This window comes from Mastigoproctus giganteus, chromosome 7 (assembly GCF_048544385.1).
Source record: "Mastigoproctus giganteus isolate SK-2022 chromosome 7, ASM4854438v1, whole genome shotgun sequence".
Lineage (NCBI taxonomy): Eukaryota > Metazoa > Arthropoda > Arachnida > Uropygi > Thelyphonidae > Mastigoproctus > Mastigoproctus giganteus.
This window is the reverse complement of record NC_143581.1, coordinates 91,625,945-91,644,488: the sequence shown is the minus strand read 5'-3', so window position 1 is coordinate 91,644,488 and position 18,544 is coordinate 91,625,945. Positions and strand designations below refer to the sequence as shown.

Here is an 18,544-nt window from a genome sequence, read left to right as displayed (position 1 = left end):
GTACATACATATTTATATTAATTGTAATTATTTAATAAAAAGTAACTAAAATAAAATTTTTCTTTGTTGACCTAAGTAGGAATTGACTTTAAATTTTTTTTTTTATATTACTTGTTTTATTATAGGCTTGCTTATCATTCTGCTACCCTCGTGCATGATGTGAGTTTATACTTTTTTTGGCACACACTGCACGTATAAACTAGGGATAATAAATAATCAGTAAACTGCTCCCGTTTCTTATTTCTCTAATGATATGCAGATTATTACGCATCCAGAAATTTGTCAAACGCTCATTACAGTATCTGATACAACTTTCATTCGATCCCTTCCCCCCCACACACACACTCACCTCTAGGAAGCGCCGTATACACAAAATTGTTTTCTAAGAGTTGTAAGTCCCAAAAACACTACTGATCTAAAAATAGTAATACTAAACAGTCACAGTATTCATAAATGTCGAAGTAATACGAAGGAAATTTGGTTCAAGTTATGGGAAGGCTCATAATAATAATAAGAGCACATAACCTGCTGTACACAAGTTACGTGCTCTAAGGAAACTTAAATTCCTTGGACAGTTTGCAAATTTTTCGTTAATGGACTCATTTTAGTTCAGTAATAAGACAATTAGAGCATTAGAGACAATTAGTCAAGTTATTAGGTCTGTGACTTGGAACTTATAGTCCACTTAAGATATAAATTTGTTGCCAAAATACCAAAGGTAATACACACATTAAGAATTTAGCTTTAATGTCATTAACGAACGCCTTATAAACAGTGATGAACTGAGAGTCACATAATGTTACTTAGCGGTTTTATGGTACACTGAATGTTTGATATTTTATGTCATTCAGGATTTTCAGTTTAGACCAGTTTCTCTGAAATAATAATTTATTTAAAAACTTTTATTATGTTTTTTTTTACTTCTTCCTCGACTATTTATTTATCCTTTTTTTTCCTCATTTCTCGGTGCCTTTATTATGTTTTTCTGCTTTCTCCTTCGTTCCCTATTTTTAGGATACTATAACGTATTACTCTTATTTATTACTGGGAATTGCAAGTTATCGGCTATTAGGACTGACAGAAAGTCGTTAATCTTGTGCGATAGGTACATGATAAAATAAAATTAAATATGAGAAATGCTCTCTATTAGGCTTAGCAATTCGAATCCCCATCAAATAGGGAAGGAAACAGATGCGCAGGAACCTACGCCCTTCCTGAGTTGCGCCCAACCCTCTTTAATCCATAATTGTGTTTATTTAGTCATGTGATTTACAAGTGATCTCAAAGTTTACCTTTGAAATTTATGTTCTCTATTTAGTTTTACTTCTTTTCTTCTGTACACTTAATAAACTAGCGTAACTCATTTTCTACGTTTACAAATATGGAACCAGCACAGAAGAAAGGAGTTTTATTCCTTAATTTGGTTATAAATTTATAAATTTAAACCAGTTTTCGGTCCATTTTTACCACTTATTTTAAATAATTGAAAATATGCTAAGTAATCATTGGTGCATGAAAAGTGACACCAAAGTTTAGCATTAGTAGAGGCATATGATGCAAGACAGCAATACAGCATCAACAAAAAAGAAAGAAAAAAATCCTTCCCATTTCACCCATCCATTTGCTCCAAATGTTTGTCTAGTTCAGCCTTTAATTTATTTAAGGTGCCAACTTCTATAACGACAGATGGAAGCTTTTTTCAGCAATCACCCACACGCTGGCTAAAGGCAAATTTCCGCACATCTATTCTACAATTGTCTTTCCTCAATTTGAATTTATGTCCCCTCAAGGGATTAATCTAGGCACGAGGAAGAATCCCATCAGCATTGAGCTTGCTCAATCCATTCAAGGCATTAAACACCTCAATCACATCACCTCGCAGGTGCCTAGTCACCAGACGCTGTAATTTGGAAATCTTAAGCCTTTCTTCTTAAAAGCAACCGTTTGTTCCATTCACTAATCTTGTTGCCCTTCTCTGTACTCGTTCCAGCAGCTCTACATCCTTATTAAAATGAAGCCTCCAGACCTGTATACAGTACTCAAGGTGTGGCCTGACCATTGTCTTATACAAGGGTATAATAAACTCCTTATCCCTGCTGGAAAAATTCCTGTATACCATTGACAAGACACCATGAGCTACTCTTGCAGACTGTCTGCACTCAGAAAACTTCATATCTAACTGCACAATTACCCCCAAGTCATTTTCATTCTCTACCACCCTGAGAGTAGTACCACACAGTTGATGTTACTCTTGGGTTACTGCTACCAATATGCAGTATTTTACATTTGTCAAGGTTAAATTTCAGTTGCCACCTGTCAGCCCACCTGCTCAACGTTTCTAGATCCTCTTGCTGTAACGTACTGTCATTATTGTCATTAGCAACCCTGCCAACCTTCATATTGTCTGCAAACTTGGACATTAAGCCTGATATACCTTCATCAATATCATTAATAAATACAGAAAACAACAATGGTTGTTGTTGTTGTTGTTGTTATTTAGCTTAACGACACAAGGGCTACTGAGGCCAAATTGTGTCTGCTCATAGTTTATTTAGTCGAAATATACCGCTTTAGATGTTAAATTAAATACTCCTATATAGGCCAATTCATTTTAAATAGATTACAAGTTCTTTTATGTTTGCTTCATTTCCCAGGATATGAGTTAAATCATGTGAGAGGTTCAACCTAGAGACCGACTGAAAAGTGTTTGACCGTATGATTGAATATAAGGGACAATCAAAGAGAAAATGCCTAACAGTAAGTTGACTATCACAGGATGAACACTGGGGTGGATCTTCTCCCAGTAGCAGGAACAGATGGGTATGATGAGTGTATCCAATTCTCAGTCTTGCCAGTACCACTTCTTCTCGTCTGTTTTGTCGAAAGCTTGAGAGCCACAGCTTTGGTTCTTGCTTTATCTGGAAAAGTTTATTGTTGGTGTTACTTTTCCAGATCTGTTACCAGTTGTCGTAACTTGCTTTGCGAATAACAGGCTTATAATCAGTGTAAGGAACCTGAGGGTGGTATGGGACAGCTGCTTGAGGATGTTTAGCTGCGAAGTCCGCACTTTCATTTCCCGGAATACCAGAATGGCCAGGGATCCAGCAAAAACTGATTGATTGATTGGACACACTGCAGGAAAATAGCTGAGAATGAATGTGTTTCAAGGTAGGATGAGAAGATGAGAAGATGAGAAATTCGTCCTTATGGCAGAAATAGCACCGAGCGAGTCAGTGTAAATTATGGCAGGTGAGATGAAAAGTTCAATAATTTTACTAAATGCTAATTTGATGGCAAATAATTCGGCTGTGAAGACGCTGCAGGCTAATGGTAGTGAGGCAGTAACCGTTAGAGAAGGAAAAACTGCAGCAGCACCAACCGTACTGGCTGTTTTGGATCCGTCAGTATAGACTTTACAGGCATGTGAGTTCAGAGTAGTGTGAGCTAAGTGCAACTGCCTGATATTAAATGAAGGTATAGTATTCTTTCCCCACTCCAGAAAAAATGTATCATGGGAGGGAGAAACGTATGTCCAAGGTGGAACAGGTGCAGTTGTGTCCTGAAAAATATCGCTTAAATTGATATGCCAACTCTGAGAAAGCTCTTTAATCCTGAGTGAAGCAGGTCTGTTTTCATTTGGCTTGCTGTCATATAACAAATCCCACCGAGCATTATAAAGATATTCCCAACTGGGGTGAGATGGAAGACTGTGGATCTTAGCAGCGTAGTGGAGCAGTAATGATTTCCTACGAAGATTTAATGGAGGATCATGTGCTTCGATATAAAGACTCTGGATTGGAGAAGTCCTAAAAGCGCCCAACGAAGTCCTGAGAGCACTGTGCTGGACAATATTTAGATGTTGTAAAGTAGTGCTCCTGGCAGAGTCATAGACCGGACAACAATAATCTAGCCGTGAACGGATTAAATTTCTATAAAGATGCAGTAGAGTATACCGATCAGCGCCCCATGACATAGCCGAGACTGATCGCAGTATAGTCAGATGCTTTAGACATGTATTTCTTAAATGAAAGATGTGAGCTTGGAAGTTCAGCTTGCTATCTAATATCACTCCAAGGAATTTAATGGTACTTACAAGCGGGATTGGAATATTGTTTATTTGTACTTCCGGATCGGGATGGAGAGCTCGTTTCTTGCAAAAGTGGGTGAGAGTGTATTTCGTTTCTGATAGTCTGTAGCCATTCCGTGAAGTCGACGATTGTATTTTGGTAATGGCAAGTTGGAGCTGCCGTTCGATGGTATTCATACTTTGAGACTGACAAGAAATTCGAAGGTCATCTGCGTACATGTAAGTTTCAACAGTTTTTGGGATATCTCGTGTTATGCTGCTAACTCGGATTGAAAATAGTGTTGGACTAAGTATAGATCCCTGCGGGACTCCTTCTTCTTGAATGTGAGATGCAGAGAGTACATTTTTATATCGGACCTGAAAAGAACGCAATTGCAGAAATTTTGAATTATTTTCGGCAAATGGCCTCTAAACCCCAAGTGGTAAAGGTCCATAATAATCCAATGACGCCATGTAGTGTCAAATGCCTTTTCAAGATCTAGGTTCACCATGACTAGATGTTGTTTCATGACAAAGGCATTGCTGATATGAGATTCGGCTTTGATAAGCACGTCCAGCGTTGATCTATTCTTCCGAAAGCCATACTGATGATCGGGAAGGAGATTTTGTGACTCCAGGATGTAAGTAAGCCTAGTGTGAACCATCCTTCCGAAAATTTTACCCAAAACAACAATGGACCCAACACTGAACCCTGGGGGACTCCACTATAACATTAGTCCACGAAGAGCAGTGTCCATTAATTACCACACTCTGTCTTCTCCTACTCAACCATCCCTTTATCCATAGCAGCATTTTTCCTTAATGTCATACTGCTCCGATTTGTACAGTAGTCTTCCATGTGCAAAAGTAGCAAAAGCTTTCCTAAGATCCAAGTAGATGATATGAAACTTATTTTTTGCATCCATTTCCTTTGTGACCACATGATTTTATCCAATCAAATTGGTCAGACAAGCCTTCCCCTTAACAAACCCATGTTTTATCCGAACTATAACCAAAGTGTTGTCTAGATGATCCTGCAGTGCTTCATTAACAAGTGCCTCCATTAATTTACCCGGAACAGAAGTTAAACTAACAGGTCTATAATTACTTGTGTCACCCTTTGATCCTCATTTGTGAATTTGGGTCACATTTGCACATATCCAGTCCAGGGTACCTCCCCTGAGTCCATGGAAACTCTCATAATTATGGCTAAGGGTTTGCTTACTTCCATTGCTGCCTGCTTTAATATAACTGGATAGATCCCATCCTCCTCAAGTGCCTTTTTTATGTTTAACTTCAACATTTTCTCCTCCACTTTGTTCTCGGTTATTAAAAAATCATTTAACTCACTACCATAGTTTAATACACCTCTGGTATTCCCCTCCCTGAATAATTCCTCGTGTGTAAATGTAGATGCAAAATACTCATTCAGTTTGTTAGTTACCTGAGCAGGATCATTAACAGTTGAACCATCGATATCAAGTGGACCAATCTGACTCAGCCTCCTCTTTCTAGAGTTTATATAAGTAAAGAACTCTTTGCTGTTTTTCTTTGCATCCTTTGCCAAAGATTTATCGTATCTGCCTTTACTTGCCTGACCTCCTTTGTGATTTGATTACAGACCAGCTTATATCTACAATCGGTTTCTGTTTCACCTGTTAATTTATATGTATTCCATGCATTTTTTTTCTCTGCCACATGTCTCATTAGTTCATCTGACATCCATTTAGGCCTAAACCTTGGACGATATTTCTTAGTTGGTATGAAAAGCCTAGTAGCTTCCAAGGTTAATTCTTTGAATGCTTCCCAATTAGAATTTGTTGTTGGTAGTACCATCAACAAATACAGAAACATCATCAGTTGGTCCCACTGTATAGACTTTAAAAACTGTCTCAGACCTCCGTAGTCACCCTTACAAAAGCAAAAACCTTTCCCTTTATCCCTGATGGTAGGTACCTCTTTGAGTTAATCCCACACTTCAGCGCACTGATCACTGCCACCTAGTGTTTCCTGTATCTGCAGATTCTTAATGCATGAAAAATCACTGAATTATGACCACCTACCTGATAATTGGTAGTTCCTCCTTTTGTCCTCAGACAGCAGTTATCCGACGTGGCATTGATTCAACAAGATGTCGGAAGCGTTCGGGAGGTATAGCCAACCAAGTTGTGTGTAATGCGGTCAGCAGTGCAGGTATGGAGGTGATTGGTGTATCCAGACACCTGACATGCCTTTCCATAGAGTCTCACAAGTGCTCTATGGGATTGATATCGGGGGAAGTTCGTAGGCCAATCGATATGCTGGAAGTCAGAACTGTGTTCCTCAAATCATTCCTGCACAACAAGTACCCGATGGCTCGGCGTATTGTCATCTTGGAAGATACCATCGCCATTCGGGAATAAATGTAACATAGCGGGGTGCATACAGTCAGCAAGCAGTTGACGAGAGTGGAGACCACTGATACGTTGTTCCACATGCACCGCGGATCGAAGTTCCTGCCAGTGAAACATGTCTCACACAATACAACCGCTTCCACCGGCCCGCACTTTTGATACCATGCATAATGGATCAAGAGCCTCATGTTGTTCACGACCAACTATGGTGTGGAGTAAATAACGTGACTTATCCGACCAGCACACCTTCTTCCAGTCTTCTAACGTCCAACTTGCATGCTCTTTGCACCAGGCGAGTCATTTACGCCGATGAACCTTGGTTAGGTTGTTGTTTTTGTTATTTGGTTTTTAGGAGCATTAGCAACTAAGGCGATATTGCTCATTGCGGAATATTGCATATTCCGCATCCTCCGTATTTGGTGGTCACGGGCTCGAACCCCGATCTAATCAAGAAGCGTGTGCTACGCACACTGGTGCTTCCGCCCACCTGGCTACGGAGGCGCCTCCTTGGTTAGGAGAGGATGCCGTAGGGGGCGTCTGCTGGTGACCATTCGAGCGTGCGACGAATGGTCATGCCAGATATGGTTACGGGTTGGCCCATGTTGTATTGGGTAGTGAAATCTTCAACAGTGCTGCGCCTGTACGAGTCGTAGGACCCGGCGCTTACTTCTAACATCAACCTTTCGCTGACCTTTACAGTTTTGCTGTTAGGTCGTTGTTTGATAATTTTGACGCCAGTCTTGGTACACTTTAACTACGGCGACTCTCGAACACCCCACTAGTTCAGCCGTTTGGGAAATCGAGGCACCAGCTCGTCGAGCACGCACAATCTGTCCTTTATCGAAGTCCGATAAATCCTTCCTTTTACCCATCCCGCTCGAAATTTTACTACCTACTGAACCACTGACACCTTATCTATGCTACGTAGGTCGACTAACTGCGCACTCTCGTACCTTACGTGATCAACGGATTGCATTCAGTTTTCATAGGGGTGGTCATAATTCAGTTGTTGTTGTTGTTATTTGGTTTTTAGGAGCATTAGCAACTAAGGCCATATTGCTCTCGTGGTATGCGGTGGTCATTCCCTGACCTTTCCGCATCCTCCATATTTGGTGGCTCACGGGCTCGAACCCCGGTCTAATCAAGAAGCGTGTGCTACGCACTGCTGTCCTTTTATATATATATATATAAAATTTTTCGTTCTTTATTTGTTTCTTCGCTTATTTTCTGCTTTTTTTCATATCGCCTCTCTATACACACACATACTCATTAATCGCTGAATTATGACCACCTGTCTAAAACCGTGTTGGGTTACCGTTCCCATGAACAGCAGTCGCTATTTGCATAGGCATTGACTCCACTGGATATCTGAAGGCTCTGTAGGGATCTGCAGCCATTCGAGAGCAACATGGCTTTAGTCGCCGATGCTCCTAAAACCCAATAATAATAACAACAACAACTGCAGCCTTGCTGCCTGCAAGGCTTTCACAGTGTCGGAAGAAGTGACGGTTCGCGCATCTATACTCCTCACTTACCGTTCCAAAACTTCCCATAGGTGTTCAATTGGATTGAGGTTAGACAAATTTGGAGGCTAATCAAAGTAAATGATATTCACTGTATGCCTCGAATCACTCGTGCACAGTGCGGGCCAAATGACACGGCGCATTATCGTCTTGGAAGAGATCCCGTTTCTGTCCGGGAAAAATGCAACATATCAGAGTGCACATGATCTCCTAAGAGCTACCAGTAAAAAAATAAATAAATAAATAAATTTTCTGTTTATACTCCGGGACGACCAAACATAAAATTTATTTATTTATTTATTTTTTACTGGTAGCTCTTAGGAGATCATGTGCACTCTGCCATGTTGCATTTTTCCCGGACAGAAACGGGATCTCTTCCAAGACGATAATGCGCCGTGTCATTTGGCCCGCACTGTGCACGAGTGATTCGAGGCATATAGTGAATATCATTCACCTTGATTAGCCTTCTGTAGACGTCACCAGTGAAACGCTGGTCCATACGCACCAGAGTTTCTAGTTCTTGCCGCCGTAGCCTAGTGGCCAGGCGCGCGGATGTTTAAGTACACGTGCCTTGAGTGACCGGAGTTCAAGTCCTTGACTGCTGAATACGGTGCTGTTTCTTGTATTCTGTCTATCTTGTGAACTCCTCTGACCGGTTGGTCGTCCCGGAGTATAAACAGAAAATTTATTTAAATTTATTATTTCCCATAGCAACCACCGCCACCTGCCTGGATAGTGTGCACAAGCACAATAGGTCCATGGACTCGTGTTGTTTTTGTCACACACGAAGGCGTCCATCGTCGTATTGCACCAGGTATTTGGACTCATCCAGCCAGCGTGTTGTTGACACCACAGAATTCGGCGTCGATGATGATTAGTAGTAAGGAGAGGGTGTCTTTTGGATTGTCTGCTGAGGAATCCCCATGCGTCTGAGTGTGCGGCACGTCGTCCTTTGGGATATTGTTCTTGCGATGTCATTCGTCGCACAATGACCTGCCATTGAGCTCGTACAACGCGCTGCAACCTTCGCTCACCACGAACATCCACCTTGCGTAATCCTTTAGAGTTTTGTCTGCGGGAGGTGGTGTGGCCCATTCCACACCGTTCTTTGTACATCTTAACCACAGTGGGCTGTGAATAACCCACAAGACATGCATATCCGGTTTGGAAGCATCTAACGCACGAGCTTACAACAATCATGTCCTTTTGAAACTCCATGATATCTTTACTAAGTCCCATGACTGCTACTTTATCACCTTGATTTGTACGACCAGATGCAATTTACCACTGCTCTAACGCAGGAAACTTCGATTTTTTTATACTGCGAGCTGTACGGCATAATCTGATGGAGTGGTCATAATTCATGATCACTGAGTGTATATATATATCTGTGCAGTAAGAGTTAAGGTGAACTCTACCTTCTCCCTTTTTAAAGAAATTCAGCTAAACTTTTGTAGTCACTTAGCAGCTAAGGAATCTATGCTCTTCCGATTAAAGCGATTTGTGGGCGGCTAGCAATATATAAAAATAATAATTATTTCTAGTACTTCAATACGGTTACCTAGGGACCAGATTGGTTTACTGCTTCAGTGCTTATGTCAGTTAATAATAGGCTTATGTTTTGTTAGATATCAGATTTGATTGTGCAGTATACGCATGGATAATAATCCTTATCCCATGACAAGGCCCAGCCTAAATATTTGAAATCACATCCAGCCATTATTAAGTAGTTTTTAATTTCTAATTTCTTAGCATCGGTTCTTCCCCCCCCCCCAGGTCTGTGAACGGGAACATACACACAGCGCGGGGCTCTCTGCTAAATAGAGTGGGTTTTCAACTGATTCAATAAACATTAATTTGTTTTTACTTATTAATACATTTCTACTGTTAAACTATATCTTATATATAGCTTTCAGTAAGAAACACTCAATACTATTAGAAGCGTTTTTATTTAAGTAATCATATTAATTAGCTAAATATTCCATCTTTTGGTTATGGAGATATCTGGCACAGTAAGTTTACAATAAATTCTCCCCCCCCCCCCCAGATCTGAAAAATTTGGAGGGAATCTTTTGCCAACGTGCTGTATCAGATATCTCCACTACCAAAAGTCTTTTGGAGTTAGATCGAGATTTAAGCAGAACTTTCTCAAAATATGCACTTTTGTGCCTTTCATTTCCATAATTATGCAACAGAAGATACCAGCACAATATATTCACATCTGATCTTTTTTCTACAGTAACATTCTTGATATAAAAAAATTGAATGGCAAATGCCTAAAAAACGGTACTCACCTTGTATAAATCTGCAATAAATTTATTGGTAAATGGTGGCTGAATTTAGTTTAGAAGAAGCATTAAAAAGAACTAAGGCAAAGAATGGGGTAAAAATATTTTTAAACAAATTTTAAAATGAGCGCAAGGAAGTAGAAGTGCAGATCTCCAATCCTTGGTTATCATAAAAAGGTTGAAGGACGCGAATGAAAGAATGAAATAAAAGAGAAGACCGGTGGTGCCAATAGTCGTTGCGAGAGACTTTCGTTAAATGAACCATCATCAGTTGGCAAATGGAAGAAAAGTGAGCGCGTGTTGTATTTAAAGTTGGTCTATACTCTCGTGATGCTCTTTTTGACACGTGGGAACTTTAGCTGCGAGAGGTTCCAAGCCGGTGAGAGGTTGAAGGGAAGTTTTGCGTTAATAATATTGAGATCGGAATGGTGTCGGTACCATTCGATGGTGAGGGCTTCATATTGAAGAATTCTGTAGCTCGATCTAAGTTTAATAATAGTGATGGCAGAGTCAACAAGGGGGGGTGTGGTTGTGGTTTTGAGCATGGGTTGTTAACTCAGTGCAGGATTGACTTGTCCTGAAACTGTTGAAGTGGTAGTATGCGCGGGTGTTGGAAGTTGTGGAGGAACCGAATTTGGTGGTAGTGCTGCCGATGTAACAGGTGTCGCAGTTTGGTTGGCATTTTATGAGATATATTATATTATTGAGATCATTGATGGGATACTTGTATGTTTCTTTATAAGAATTAAATAGGGAACCTAGTTTATTATAAGTAGAGAAAGTGAGGGAGATGTCGGTAACACCCGCGCATACTACCACTTCAACAGTTTCAGGACAAGTCAATCCTGCACTGAGGATTGACTTGTCCTGAAACCCATGCTCAAAACCACAACCACACCCCCCTTGTTGACTCTGCCATCACTATTATTAAACTTAGATCGAGCTACAGAATTCTTCAATATGAAGCCCTCACCATCGATTGGTACCGACACCATTCCGATCTCAATATTATTAACGCAAAACTTCCCTTCAACCTCTCACCGGCTTGGAACCTCTCGCAGCTGAAGTTCCCACGTGTCAAAAAGAGCATCACGAGAGTATAGACCAACTTTAAATACAACACGCGCTCACTTTTCTTCCATTTGCCAACTGATGACGGTTCATTTAACGAAAGTCTCTCGCAACGACTATTGGCACCACCGGTCTTCTCTTTTATTTCATTCTTTCATTCGCGTCCTTCAACCTTTTTATGACAACCAAGGATTGGAGATCTGCACTTCTACTTCCTTGCGCTCATTTTAAAATTTGTTTAAAAATATTTTTACCCCATTCTTTGCCTTAGTTCTTTTTAATGCTTCTTCTAAACTAAATTCAGCCACCATTTACCAATAAATTTATTGCAGATTTATACAAGGTGAGTACCGTTTTTTAGGCATTTGCCATTCAATTTTTTTAGTCAGTTTTGTCACGGTATTATAAGACTACTATAATTTCACTATCGTCATTCTTGATATAAAACTTGTGCTGAAGTGTAACACATTTTAAAAGCAATATGGCTGAAATGATCTCTGAAATTTGCTCTGCTCCATTTTTGAAGTTCGTGCTCGGAAAACACAAATCACTGCAAGTTCGTAGTGATAACTGTTCGAGAGTTTTGTGAGGGATCTACACAAGAAAAAGATGATGTTCCGTATGTTTTTGTCTGTCTTTCTACGAATGGATTTCTGGAATCAAATCAACCGACAGTAGCGTTATGCCAAATTTGTATAACCCTAGTGCGTTATTACTAATACTACAACAAAATAACAGTGATCTTAAGCTGCTCGCATTTGCTTTAATAAGCTAAGTACTCCTCCTGTAGGACAGATGTGTTCGCGAACCGTATGTAACCAACGGGACACGAAATTGTCAAATCGTGACTCTGAGCTTTCTTTCTACCCATCGTGCAATTCAGAGTAATCCGGAAAATGAGTTGACTTGTTTCAAAAGGCGTCGTAGAAAATGGCATCATTGAAGGCATCAGTTTCTTAGAAAGTAACTCACACCCTCAGAGTTTCTATATCCAATCCCCAGTTTCATCGCGCTAAGGACGACGAGTTTCACTGTATAGTTTGGTTACTGCTTCCTACCACTCTCTTTGATTTCTAAGACACGTGCTTCAAAACTGCACCGTAGCATCTCTTATTAAGAGATGTGATGCTGTATCTCTCGCCAAGATATATACACTATAGAATTTTGTTATTTTCGAGAAATATTTTGCTCACAGTTTCATCCTCTTTCATAGCAATCCATCGTAAGATAAGAGATTTGAGCTCATTTAAATCTCTTATCAATGGATATTTTTTTCTCAGCTGCAGACTTAAAATTTGCAATAAAAGAACACGGGAAGTGAATACAAGATATATACACATTTTATTTTATTTTTTATTTTTTAATTCAGAGACGACTGCAATAATTATTATAGTAATTTCAGTACCTTTGCGTCTAAAACAGAAATAGAACGAACTGAAATTACTGTGTTTTGAGCAAAAGCAATGAATATTACAAGGTGCAGTCCACTGCAGAAAATACTAAAACATTTGAAAGTGAAAGCGTTTTTTCCCCATAGTAATCCGAAGTAACATTGCTCGTTAATAGGCTGACTTCTTGCTACGAATGAAAAATAATGAATTCTGTTATTATCAGCCCAGGCAAGTCATAACTAGTTTCTCTGTACCTTTTTTTTTTTAAACAATTACCTATTCCTAATGAATAGTATGGATATATTCCCTCAATAATCTTCACACATATGGGAGAAAGTTTTGATGCTGTTTATCGGGCAGTTTAGAACATGATTAGTTAAACTCTGTCGTGCATTTTTACAGAATAATTATAAAATTAAGCATATAATATATCTGAAATTATGCGTGAGAATGTGAACGTATTATCTATAATTTTCGTACAACTATATTGAAGCAATAAAGAGTTTAATATTTCTTTCCGTGTATCTTTTATTTTCTCTAGTCGTACGTCCCCCTTCCCCCAGCGAAATACTTTTGAAATGCGTACACAATAGAAGGTAGTAGGCTAGCTGCTGAAGTTAGGTGGTTAATTTCATCACAGCTCATTTCTTTCTTTTTTGCTTCACAGAAATAAGAACTTTCTCCGACTGGTTAATCGATTTTTAATATGTTTTTCTTGAGTTCTTTATTTTTTCTTATTCACACTGAGTCATATATTCATTTTTAGAAGAGTATGAAATTTCCTGAAAACATTAGTTGTTAGCTTTGTATAATTCATTTTTGAACATATAGGTTAACAGGATCAGATTTTATAGTAAATTCATGTTCTGCCTGTGGAATACGTCATTCCTATGTGTTAAATGGTTATCTTATGAAAAGTTGTTTATCAGAATGATTTTTTTATTTTTAAGATGTGCGAACAAAAACCAAGTTTCCTCTAAACACTGCTTAAACAATTTCGAAAAAGAAAAAAATCAAGAATCAATATAAGCTATGTAAGCACAAATATGCCTCTAACAACAGCCATTTTTGAAGTAGAAAATAAGTAGGATAATAGAAATGAAGAAAGAAATAGCAGCTATAAACTATTTAGTGTGTCGTTTGTCACACTAATTGCACGCGTGCACACGTACCAGAGACTAGAAAGTACCACTGACGAGCTAGAATAGGATGTTGTAAAACCGGTTATTAATATCCCACACTGACACGTTAAGGAAATGGTTGAGCTGGGTAGCCAGCCACAGGAAAGTTAGCCATGTAATAAATGCAAAGTATCTAATGAGGTCATGTGATTTTGTCCATGAATTCGTTAAAAAAAAAAAAAAAAAAAAAAAACACTGCTGCTGACGAAAATGAACAAAAAATTGTTAATTCCACTCATTTAAATAAATGTCCTACATCTGTGAACTAATTAATTTTAAAGATTATATTGTATATGTCGCAAGTGATATCACCATGTTATAGTAATTCTTAAAAAGGAAGAGTCCTTATATTCAAGTACCATCGATCAACATCTGCCCTTTGTGTATGTGTTGTGTGGGGTGTCACAGTTGCATATCAAGATTTTAGTCTACTGGATTTCTAAAGTGTTTATGATATTTCTGATGTCCAGTAGACTAATATGACACCTAAAAGTATTGCGGAGCCGATATCAACAATTACAAACTATAATGCTTTAAATTGTTTTACACCTACCTGTTATCACTAATAGATTTTCACAGTGTGTAAAATAATGTGATTTTTAAAACTTTACATTACTATATGGAATTGAATACCTTATTTCTATCTCTCCTATATCGAAGGTTATCGACACTTAACACGTGTCACTTTCAGAGACAACACTGGCCCCCCTACCTATGCTGGTGTATCTTCAAATACAGCCTAACACACCTGAGTAGAGAGAGAAACCGAGTTGGGTTAACTTGTTTTGTTGAGATGAGCCCTAACTTCTACCGAAAAGTATACTGTGTGCTGCGAATCAACAAAACATTTTCTGATTTTCGTTCGAGTTTGAGAATGGTGTTTTATTCTCATATCTTATTCTTCCACTAAATCGAAATAAAGCACTGCCTTCGGAGTTCTATTGAATAGGATTGCAAAATACAAACATTATTAGGTAGCTACTCTCTCTCTCTCTCTCTCTCTCTCTCTCTCTCTCTCTCTCTCTCTCTCTCTCTCTCTCTCTCTCTCTCTCTATCTTAAATGAGAAAATGCAGGCAACAATAATTAAACTTGGAAAGATGCAAATCGTGCTACTAGTGATAAATCAATCAATAAATAAAGATATCAAGATTGTTGTCCGTCTGGACTGATCTTCCTGCCGTGTGAGAAACAAATCGCACGATGCAATTTACAAACTTCAATATACTGTATATCCCAACTAGAAAACGAGACAAATGAGAGAGAGAGAGAGAGAGAGAGAGAGAGAGAGAGAAATTGACGACATGAAAAACGTGGGCTCCAATAGAAATAACGACATACAGATGGACAGCGTATGGAATAGTAATCGATAGCATGATTTAAAATGTACCTTTCCCCATCTTGCGAAACCAACTCTCCGAGCATCCAGCCAAATGAAGCTTACACAGTACGTTGCCTTAGACCCAGTAACGTTGCCTTAGACTGAATTTAAAAAAAAAAATACTTACTAGATTAAAGACAAACATATTTTTATGTTTGTCTTTAATTTTTGCTTGAGAATGTTATCCCATTAGAAAAATGTTTTGGCTTCTACTTCGCTTTGATATCATTATTTAATATTTAATTGGAAAGTTAAATTTGCCAACATGTCACTTATTTACTGATGAATAATATTCTCGAAAAAAAAAAAAAAAACTACTGAAAATCTTAACTAAATAACTCATGCAACTATAAATATACGCATTATAGATGCCACAGTGAATTATAAAGTAACTGAATTTACCTTAAACCAGCCAATCACAGTGAAGACCATTAGTTGGCAATCTAAGAAATAATAAAGAGAAAAAATTATTGCAGATTCTCGTCAGTTTATAAAACTATTATAAGATCTAATTTTCATGATTACTTTCTAATCAAATTTAGCTTAATGTTAATAATGTAATAATTAGAAATATTTTTATGAAAAAAATATGAAATTCGAAATATCACATCCTAGACAGTTCTTTTTATAGCATAACTTTAAAATCTGTATAAAATATTTTTATTAAAATATTAAAAAAGAGAATTATAAATTAATATTATTTTTCTTACGAAATACTTTTTAATAGATCTTCAGTTAATCTGAATAAACTTTATTTTACATTTTAACTATTTTTTTTTTTTTTTTTTTTTTTTTTGTCTTTGCAAAAATCTATTTGCAATGACTATGTGTGATATAAAGTTTTCTGTTTAAAAAAATTGTTGCTAGTCGTTATAAATATAAAATTCATCTTACGATTTTAATAACGCGAACTCTTCCTTTTCTTAACCACGAGGAATTTTTTAGTTTGCCACTTATTTTTTCCTTGCATTTTTATTCGTATACTTTATATTTCATATGTGGATTTGTCGTCAGTAATTTTTTATTGACAGTATACTGTTATATCTTTTCTGGACTGTAATATCTCTTCACAAAATGGTTAATTCAGATCGTTATTCAGAGCTCTGAATTGATATTGAAGATGCAGTTTAGAAGTAAAACTCTGATTATTCTGTACAATAATTAAACCGAAGATTATTGTGTTGGTCTCATCCATGTAATAGTCTCGAGCTAATCCCAATGAGCATTGACTAACCGTTGTGACAAAACAAATGTCAGACCATGATATCAATACAAAGTGTCATTTCAGATCTTAACGTCTCAAGGGCTTCTATTTCACCTACAGTTAGTTTTCTTATGGCTGATCGCCGTTCTAATTTTCTGTGCACAAGGTTGAATCCTTACTATATACTGTTACAAACTTTATGATGCTAAATCATTCATATAAATTTCAAGTTCACAACTTAAAATAATAATCAACGTCAAAGTAATGTGGAAAAATGTCATGTCTTTTCTCTTCAGAGACGGACACAAACTGCTCTTCCTCTCCATAAATGCAATCTATTAGGCTATACTCTCAGTCATGCATATTCAATCTGCCACCTGGGTGTAACTTTTTATTTCTCAGGTTCCTCTAGATATCACATTCTATACAACTAAAGTTGCTTTCAGGGTGTTAGGCTTCATTAAAAGGCATACTAACATATTCAAAACCGCTTTCCCGGTCATCATCCTTTACAAAGCTTTTGTTCTGCATGCCTTCGACTACGCATCTGTAATTTGGAATTTACGCGATTGCTTCCTGATTGAAGAAATAGAGAAGCCTCAGAAAGCAATGATAAAATGCATGCGATTCATGAATGGGATGATATTCTATAATAGCATTTATTCTGACGTCTCCAGGCTCTTCAGTTTCACATTAACATCTGCTCGGAGAAAAATTCACGGATTTAATTCTAAAAATTAAATCCGTGTTATTAGACCTCATTGTTTCTGTATTTCATATAATAGCATAGTTCTGAGCTTCCTTGAAAGAATCTTCGCTTGAAAGGATCCTTTAGCTCAGCAACCTTCAGAACTGATCGTAGCAGATATTCAGTACTAACCACTCACCAGATTAATCCAGGATGCAAACCTGTCTGACCTTGATTTTTAATTTTCCACTCATTTCGGCCGCCGCATTATCTGTTGTCGTCTCTGAATCTCAGCAACATTACTAAGCTAGATATTATTTATTTTCTGCATGTTACTTCTGCTCTGTGGTTTGTCTATAGCACCGCTGTATTTCTTGTCACTTGTATATTACTTGTACATATATTTACTGTCACTTTACTAATTGTATATTCTCACTGCTGCATTTACTGTCATTTTATGTAATCTCACTACTTTGTTTTTACTATCTTCACTTTACATACTACCATTACTGCTATCAAAATTTTTCAGTACCGTAAATATTGAACTTCAACGTCATTCCAATAATACGTCAGATGCCATATAACTAGGGTTTGCAGTTTGACTTCTTATTAATATCAATTCAAATTTTTTTTCGTCCGAATGCAAATAATGTAATACAAATGTAACCTCGTTTACAGTCGTCCGCAAGCACGTTCTAATGCAAGGAAGAGTATTTTGGGATGCTCTATTATTTCCTCAATATGTTTTCCGTCCTAGATTATCATAACTATTGCATTTGCATTTGTTTCTTCTCCTTTTCTACAAGAAAGCAAATTATCCAAGCATGCATATAAGCTTGTATTTACAAGCAAGAATAAGCCATGGATAGTTTAGCACTGGTTAGCTTCGAAGCAAACATGCAACAGTAAAAATTAAATCCGTGTTGTCACTGGTAGGCCCACGTGCATTTTGGTATTCAACAGCCAGATTTATTTATTCATATTTATCCGTAACTGGGAAGCCAGGTCCGATATTCTTTGCTCTCTTATAATGTCTTGTCGAATCTGAGTGATTACGTAAAGATATGCTTGGTTTGAACTCGAAAATTCCAGGAAAAGAACATCTGAAAAAGAAACCATACATCTCCACGAAGGACGGCGTGCTTAAGTAAGAACTCTGACTAGAAATTCCCCCACTCAGCGATGAGAAGCGAACTCAACCCTCTCAAAATGGGGAAAAACCCTTGCAGCCGCTGTATTACTACGAAAGATCAACTATCGAAAAGTTAATATTAATAAAATCCACACCATGCATTTTATTAAGGAAATCAAAATGAACTTTTCGGTTTTCTTTAAAATTGTAATGGCTTTGTCTCCCACG

General features: G+C 37.8%; 1 long non-coding RNA gene across 1 annotated transcript in view; it reads right to left on the bottom strand.

Moving 5' to 3' along the window:
* Window positions 1–18,544, bottom strand: part of LOC150083070 (uncharacterized) — a 59,599-nt gene that overhangs the window by 37,186 nt on the left and 3,869 nt on the right. The window contains exon 2 of the long non-coding RNA XR_016547216.1: window positions 15,695–15,735. This is a non-coding gene — a long non-coding RNA (uncharacterized LOC150083070). The remainder of the gene's footprint in view (window positions 1–15,694; window positions 15,736–18,544) is intronic.